This window comes from Molothrus aeneus, chromosome 24, assembly GCF_037042795.1.
Source record: "Molothrus aeneus isolate 106 chromosome 24, BPBGC_Maene_1.0, whole genome shotgun sequence".
NCBI classification, from domain to species: Eukaryota; Metazoa; Chordata; class Aves; order Passeriformes; family Icteridae; genus Molothrus; species Molothrus aeneus.
This window is the reverse complement of record NC_089669.1, coordinates 2,448,329-2,457,360: the sequence shown is the minus strand read 5'-3', so window position 1 is coordinate 2,457,360 and position 9,032 is coordinate 2,448,329.

Genomic DNA, 9,032 nt, shown 5'->3' with positions numbered 1-9,032 from the left:
CTCCCTCAGCCTTCATCCCTGAGCCCTCATCCTTCAGCCTTCATCCCTCACTCTTCATCCCTCACTCTTCATCCCTCCTCCTCCTCCAAGAGGATTAGAGAACTTCCCAGGCCTTTGGGCTCATCTCCTCTCCCCTCCTTCCCCATTTCTCCTCAAATCCCCCCCATTTTTCATAAAACCAAGCCTTTCATCCCCTTTCCCTCCCCCTCCAGCCCCTCCACCTCCCTCCCACCACCTCCACCTCCCTCACTCTTCATCCCTGAGCCTTCATCCCTGAACCTTCATCCCTGAACCTTCATCCTTCATCCCTCAGTCTTCCTCCCTTACTCTTCATCCCTCAGCCTTCATCCCTCACTCTTCATCCCTCCTCCTCCTCCAAGAGGACAGAGAACTTCCCAGGCCTTTGGGAAGGCATCTCCTCTCCCCTCCTTCCCCATCTCTCCTCAAACCACCCCTTTCATCCCCTTTCTCTCCCCCTCCAACCCTCAGCCTTCATCCCTGAGCCTTCATCCCTCGGCCTTCATCCCTCCTCCTCCTCCTCCAGGAGGATTAGAGAACTTCCCTCTGAATCTCTCCTCAAACCCCCCCATTTTTCACCAAACCAACCCTTTCATCCCCCTTCCCTCCCCCTCCAGCCCCTCCACCTCCCTCAGACTGCCGGCAGAGCGCCAGCCCCGCTCCCATTGTGCTATCTTTGGGTCCTAAATTAAAATTTATGACATCTTGAAATGAGCAGTGAGGGTAATTTTGCTTCTGAGCGAAGATGCTAATGAGTCCCCTTAATGGCGTGAATAAGGAGTTGACGGGTCGTGTGTCACTCGTGCTGGTGGTGTAATGGCCGCGGTAAGTGGCTGTAATTACACCCTGTCTCGCTCTATTTTGGCAGCCGTGGTGGGAGAGCAGCGCCTCAGCCGCGGCCAAGGCAGGGGGGAGGGAAAAAGGCAAAACGGGGAATAAAAAAAATCCCGGTTCCTCCTGGGCATCCTCTGTGCTCCTCATCCCAGGCTCCTCATCCCCTCCTGTGAGACTTTGGAGCAGTGGCTTTGCTTGGCTCCTGTAGGATGGGTGATGGTTGAGGATGAGCTGCCACATCCAGAGCAGGAGGGAAAAGGGAAAACGAGGAAAAAAAATCCTGGTTCCTCCTGGGCACCCTCTGTGCTCCTCATCCCAGGCTCCTCATCCCCTCCTGTGAGACTTTGGAGCAGTGCCTTGGCCAGGTTTGGCAGGTGATGGTTGAGGATGAGCTGCCACATCCAGAGCAGGAGGAAAAAGAGAAAATGAGGAAAAAAAATCCTGGTTCCTCCTGGGCACCCTCTGTGCTCCTCATCCCAGGCTCCTCATCCCCTCCTGTGAGACTTTGGAGCAGTGGCTTGGCCAGGTTTGGCAGGTGATGGTTGAGGATGAGCTGCCACATCCAGGGTAGGAGGGAAAAGGGAAAATGAGGAAAATGAGGGGAAAAAAATCCCTCCTGGGTGTCTTCTGTGCTCCTCTGACTCCTCATCCCCTCCTGTGTGACTTTGGAGCAGTGGCTCTGCCAGATTCCAGGTGGGATGGCCCTGACTCTTTGATGCTGAGCTGCTCCATTCCCCAGGGCAGTGGGGAAAAAGGGAAATGGGAACAAAAAACCCCAGCCTCTCCTGTGCACCCTCTGTGCTCCTCATCCCCTCCCGTGTGACTTTGGAGCAGTGGCTTGGCCAGGTTCGCTCCAGTAGGATGCTGGATGTATTGCCTACGTTACAAGGCAATGTATAAATTAACTTTCCAACCCCACAGGCTGATGCCACAGAGTTTATTTTGCTTTTCTTACCTCTCACCTTCACTTCTTCCTACTGCAACATGGATCCTTTTGTCCAATAAAGTCTGGTCACACGCACACACATCTGTCTCTATTATAACATCTAAACTCAGCTTATTCCTCACAATCACATTACTGCACTATAAATGCCTTTAGCATCTTAACTAATGCAGTTTCTTACTCACTTCGGGCATCTTCTTACTTTCAACTATAGAAAGAAAAGTTTATGATTTCTCTGTCATGTCTGTGTGATTTCAATGAAATAATTTCAATGATTTCTCTGTCATGTCTGTGTGATTTCAATGAAATAATTTCAATGATTTCTCTGTCACGTCTGTGTGATTTCAATGAAATAATTTCAGTGATTTCTCTGTCATGTCTGTGTGATTTCAATCCTCACTTACAACTATAGAAACACAAGTTTATGATTTCTCTGTCGTGTCTGTATGGTTTCAATGTCTGTGCACCTTGCTTTCACACCAATCTAAACTTCTTCCAAAGCTGCAAGTCAAACCTTCTCAAGCCTGTGAAGATTTCTGCCTCTCCCATTCCCACAGGATGCTCCACACCCTCCTGGCACATCCCTTGATTTCCCCTTGATTTGCCTTTGATGTTCCCCTTGATTTCCCACTCGGATTTCCCCTTGAATTTCCCCTCAATTTTTCCTTGATTTCCCCTCGATTCTTCCTCGATTTCCCCTTGATATTCCTTTGATTTTCCCTTGATTTTTTCTTTGATTTCCCCCTCGATATCCCTTCAATTTTCCCTCGATTTTCCCTCGGTTTTCCCCTCGATTTTTTTCCCCTCGATTTTCCCGAGGACCCTTCCGTCACCTGGGGACACTGAGATCCCCATCCCAGCTCTGCCACGTCCCCAGGTGCCTGCCCAGGTGTGTGACAGGACACACGTGGCAGCTTTGAAGGGACAATATCAATAAAGTCAGGATTTCTGTTCCCAGGCCCGCCGGGATCGTGACCATTGAAATATTGAAGTACTCGCACATAAACGGCGCTTTCAAGTATTTTTGACAAGGGTACTAATTAAATCTTAATTGACACTGCACTAATTAGCTTCTTAATTACATGGAACCACATAATTAGCAGCACCCTCTGTGCTAATTGTTAATTAGGAAAACCAGGCTTCCCCCCCATCCCTCCCCTCCTGTTGTCGTTTTTAACTAAAGAGGCTCTGGTGGGAGGAGGAGGAGGAAGATGAGGGGGGTTTGTGCTGCCAGCACGTGGCACGGGGGTGGTTTTGGGCTCCAGGTGGGGTTTGGGTTTGGGATGGGGATGGGGTGCAGGCACACCTGTGATGGGGACGGGAGCTCTCCTTGGTGGTGACAAATCCTCCTCTGGAGTCATCCCCGTTCCAGCTCCTTCAGGATGAGCCCAAACCCCCTCAGGCTTTCATTTGGCCGCTTCTCTGCAGGGCTGAGGGTGGATCCCATCACCCCAAAACGGGCACGCTGGGGTGGCTGGGTGCTCTCCCCTGCCTGGCCACGCTGGCTTCGCTCCCGGGGTGGTTTCACCCCTCCATGTGGATCAGCTCTGTGCTGGCCCCGTGTTTGACCTCAAAACCTGGATTTTGGAACAGGAATTACCCAGCTCCAGCTGTGCCACTGCCATGAGGGACTGGGGGTGCTCCATCCCAGTCCCTGCTTCCCCAAAAATCCCACTGGGAATGGCAGCTGTGGGGTGATGCTCTCTTTGTCCACCTTATCCATGTCCCCCATCCCAAAATCTGCTCCACATCTCCCTCCCCACCCCAGCCAGCCCACAGTGCCCATCCTCACAGGGAAACAAGCCTGGACTTTCCCAGCTCTCTCCCTCTCTGTTTCTTTTTAATGTATTTTTTTAATCATTTTTTAATTTGTGCAGCTTTCCAGGGAATTCAAAAAAATAAAAGTGGCCCAACACCTGCTGCAGAGCCTGACTCTCCCAAGAGCCTGGAGGAACGGGATGTGCAGCTGGGATTGCAGCCCCGTGTTTATGGGGAAAGAGGTGGAGGGGGAAAGAAAATATCTGTATTTTCATCGGGGGAAGAGAGGAGGAAAAGAAAAGGGGAGAGGGAAAAAAAAAAAAAAAAGAAGAGGTGAGAAAATTGTGCTCATTTGACAAATCTTTCTAATTAGGGGCCAATTATGTCCTCAGATTCCTAATTGGGATTCCGGCAGGTTTTCAGGCTTGTAGGGTAATTACAGGCTCGTAATTCTATTAAGATGGAAATTTGGGAGAAATACCTTATCATAACATTTAGATTTTGCCATCTGTGTTGATGGGGCTGCAGCTCGGGTGGGAAGGGGCTGCTTCACTCCCAGGGTGAGCCTGATCCTGATCTTTGTCCTGATCCTCATTGTGATCTTCATCCTGATCCTGATCCTTGTCCTGGTCCTGATCCTCGTCTTGATCCTTGTTCTGATCCTCATCCTGATCCTGGTCCTGATCCTCATTGTGATCTTCATCCTGATCCTGATCCTTGTCCTGGTCCTGATCCTCATCGAGATCCTCGTCTTGATCCTTGTTCTGATCCTTATCCCAATCCTCATCCTGGTCTTGATCCTCATCTTGATCCTCATCCTGATCCTGGTCCTGATCCTGGTCCTGATCCTCATCCTGATCCTGATTCTTGTCCTGATGCTCATCATGATCTTCATTCTGATCCTTATCCTGGTCCAGATCCTCATCCTGGTCCCAGTCCTCATCCCAATCTTCATCCTGATCCTAATCCTCATCCTGGTCCTGATTCTCATCCAGATCCTCATCCTGGTCTTGATCCTCATTCTTATCCTCGTCCTGATCCTCATCCTCATCCCAATCCTGATCCTGATCCTTGTCCTCATCCTGACCCTCATCCTCATCCCAATCCTGATCCTGATCCCAGTCCTGATCCTGATCCTCCTCCCAGTCCTCAGCCAGGACAGGAGGGGCATCACCACGGGCAGGAGGGGAAAATGGGGACGTGGGACCTGAGCCTGGTCCCAGATCTGCTGTGTCCTCAGCGTGCTGGGACCCTGCATCCAGGTGGAGATTCCCAGGATTCTGAAGGGTTGGACGTCCCCAGGTCCATCCCTGCCCCATCAATCCCAACTCCAATCCCAATCCCTGTGGTGTTTTCTGCCTGGAATATCCATCAGGGACCTGGAGGAAGAAAAAAATAATAAAAGACAAAAGCTCCCTCATCCTCCTCAGGTTTCCCTTGTCACCTGTGCTTGTCCCATCCCTGGGATGGGTTGGGACACTCCCGTCCCTGTTCCCCCCATGAGCATCTCTACAATTTGGGGTTCCCCAAATCCCTAATGCGAATTTTTATTTTTATTCCTTCACTCTTGGCTAATGAAACCAGCTGTGGGTAATTATTTTAATCTGCATTCCTGGGCGGGAATGCAGCTTCTCCTTCTGGATCTGCAAATTCAGAATTAAAGAAAAAGGGGGGGAAAAGAATTAAAATTAAAAAAAATTAAAAAAAAAAAGGAGCAAACCCTTCTCTCCATGAGAGTCTGGCTGCCTTTGATCTTTTGTGTGAGGCCTCTTATCAGGACCAGAGTGGGTTTACACTGGAAGATACAGGGATAATACTCCACGGAGATAAGCTGCAGCCCCAGCTCTCCTTTGTGTGCCAAACTCGATTGGACTGGCAAAATGTTTACTGGGAGAACCTGGCAGAGAAGGAGTCCCCAGTGCAGCTGAGAGGAAAAGAATAATTTTAAATTTAATATTAAAATAATATTTATTATGAATATTTTAATTTAATATTGTTAATAATAATAATAATTGCTTTTTGCAGGGTAATTAAAGAGTGGGGGCTCAGCCCCATGATGGGGTGGGAGCAAAGGGTTGGTTTGCTGGGATACCCCTTGGATTTTTGGGGTTGGATGGGACTGCCAGGACCCCTCCTGGGGAGATTCCATGATCCAGATGTGTCAGATGTTCAACCACTGGATTATTTTATTGGGATGAGAGTGGAAATGGCAGCATTGAGGTTAAAGGAGTGATCCTGGGGTGCTTTTGTCACAAATTTCAGCTCTTGGAGTGTCACAAATTCCAGCTTTGGGGTGGATCAGGAGCCAGAGCATCCCAGAGACTCAAGAGCATCACTTGGGTGGGAGGGAGAAGATCTGGATGGGGAAAACTGCTGGGAAACCCCTTGGATTTTTGGGGCTGGATGGGGTTGGTCACTGCCACATCCACACAGGAAATTCCGTGACCCAGAGGTGTCAGATGTTCAACCACTGGATTATTTCATTGGGATGAGCCTGGAAATGGCAGCACCGGGGTTAAAGAAGTGACTGTGGGGCACTTCTGGGGTCACAGATCCCAGCTTTGGGGTGGAGCAGGAGCCAGAGCATCCCAGAGGCTCAAGAGCATCGTTTAGAGGGGAGGAAGGAGACCAGGACGGGGAAAACCACTGGGAAAACCCTGCTGGATTTCTCCTTCTGAAGGAGTTCCCCAACTCTTACAGGTGCCAGGAGGAATTTCCCAACTTTTCCAGCATCCCAGACACCCCTTGGCTGCTGGGCAAGGACATTTCTCCCTCGCAGGGCCCATCCCTGGGGTCGCCCCAGGAGCAGCCCCCACCTCTTGCCTCTCTGTAATCTCTTTCCTATTAATCCAGCTTTTTTTATTATTATTATTATTGTTATTATTATTAAACATCTCTCTTCTCCCGAATCATCTCGGAGCCGCGGCGAGGTCCCCAGTAATAGCTCCATAAATTTCAGCCATAAAAAGTAATGGAGGGAGACAAATGAGATAATTAGGAATAAATCTTGGCGAGGTCTCTATTCATCAACATCCCCCAGAACTGGCCAATATTCCAAATCATTAGCAAAGCCCGTAATTAACAAAGAGCCGAGGCTTCCAGCGTTAATAAAGCTCGCTCAAGTCGAGATTATCAGGTAGCAGCTGACGAATCAGCCCTGGTAATATTATGGCCTTTGTTAAGGATCTTCTTGCTTTTTTTTAAAGCTAAAAACCCCGTGTCTTTTTTTATTTTTCTCCCCCTATCTTCTGCTAAATTTTAATTAGATTTTTTTTTTTTTTTGCATCTGTAGAGGGCAAGGGAGGGGACAAAAGGACAAGGGATTTTTTTTTTTCTTTTATACTTTTTATGATGGCAAAAGAAGAACCTGATTTTTTTTTTTTTTAAATTTTCTTTTTCTTTCCCCCATTTCTCACTACTTTTATTCATTCCTCCACATTCCACTGCAGGGAGTTCTCCAGGCTGGTACCAATTAACAGCCAACTTTTATTGATTCTTTCCCCTAAAAACCTCAGGGTTTCTGGAATATTTGAGGTGCCAGCTCAGCTCTGGTGAACCTGCCACCCCCAGCACCTCGTTTGGGCTAAAAGCAGAAGGAATCAGCCAAAATTCAAGTGCAAGGATTATTTTCCTGCTGTGGATTAGGAATTTTGGGGGGGTTTTGGGGGCTTCTGAGGAGTTTTTCTGCCCCCTGCCCACCTGGACAATGTGGGCACCACAAACTCAGCCCCTCATGTCCTCCATCCTCCCCAGCTGGCACAGAGTGTCCAGATAATTAAAATTTAACTCATTTAATTAAAAATTAAGCACTTCAAAATAACTTTTAAATTGTTTTAGAGCTGCAAGGCTGCTCAACCCACTTCAAACCCCAGGGAACCTCATTCTGGGGGTCGCACTGCCCCAATTTCAGCCTCTTTAAACTCTCTTAAAATAATTTATTTGGCTTTTTTTTTTTTTTAAACTAAAATCTGCTTTAAATGAAGCTGGGTGAAATCTTTGCTCATGCCAGGGGTGTCTCCAGAGGAGGTGCAGCCACTTGGCACTTCTGGAATGAAAATGTGACCCTCGTGTCTTCATTTTCCTTGATGATCCCCCTTGATTTCCCCTCGATTTTCCCTCGATTTTCCCTTGATTTTCCCCTCAATTTTCCTCTCAATTTTCCTCTCGGTTTTCCCCTCGAATTTTCCCTCAAATTTTCCCTCAATTTCCCCCAGATTTTTCCTCAATTTCCCCTTGATTTCCCCTTGGGTTTCCCCTCAATTTTCCCTCGATTTCCCCTTGATTTTCCCCTTGATATTCCCTTGATTTGCCTTGACGTTCCCCATGATTTTCCCTTGATTTTTCCTCGATTTTCCCTCGATTTCCCCCTCTATTTCCCCTTGATCTTCCCTTGATTTTCCCCTGATTTTTTTCCTTGATTTTTCCCTCCATTTCCCTCAATTTTCCCTCAATTTCCCCCCGATTTCCCCTCAATTTTCCCCTTGACATTCCCTTCGATTTTCCCTCAATTTTCCCTCGATTTTCCCTCGATTATGCCGTGATTTTCCCCTCGATTTTCCCTCGAGTTCCCCTCGATTTTTCCTTGACTTTTCCTCGATTTTTCCTTGATTTCCCCTTGATTTTCCCCTTGACGTTCCCCTCGATTTTCCCCTCGATTTTTCCTCTATTTCCCCTCGACATTCCCCTCGATTTTTCCTCTATTTCCCCTCGACATTCCCCTTGATTTTTCCTTTGATCTTCCCCTGATTTTCCCCTGATTTTTCTCTTCATTTTCCCTCGATTTTTTTTCCCCCCTTGATTTTCCCCTGATTTTTCCCTCGATTTTTCTTTTCCCCTTGATTTTCCCGAGGACCCTTCCATCACCTGCTCCCAGTCCGCGCGCTCCGGTGGCACTGGTGGGACTGGTCCCGCCTTCACTAGAGGGCAGCATCCAGCCTGGAATGAACCTGGAATAAACCTGGAATTCGGGAATTATTCGGGAATTCGGCCCCGGGAGCATCCCCAGGACTCCGCACCCCCAGGGCTGAGACCCGCGGATGCACCGAGAGCATCGGGTTTGGGATTTGGGGCAGATTTGGGGAGATTTGGGTTCCTGCAGGAGCCGCTTGTTCCCAAAATCTGGGTGGGATTTGGGGAATTTGGGCTCCTGCAGGAATTTGGGTTCCAAAAGTCTGGGTGGGTTTTGGGAGAGATTTGGGGATTTTGGGTTCTTGCAGGAATTTGGGTTCCTGCAGGAATCACTTGTTCCCAAAAATCTGTGTGGGACTGGGGAGAGATTTGGGGATTTTGGGTTCCTGCAGGAATCACTCGTTCCCAAAATCTGGGTGGGATTTGGGGATTTTGGGTTCCTGCAGGAATTTGGGTTCCCAAAATCTGGGTGGGATTTGGGAGCAGCTCCTATTCCCACCTGGCACAGGGCACCACCAGGGAGGTTTGGGAAGCTCTAAGAGGGATAAAAGTGGTTGGGAAGAGCACAAAT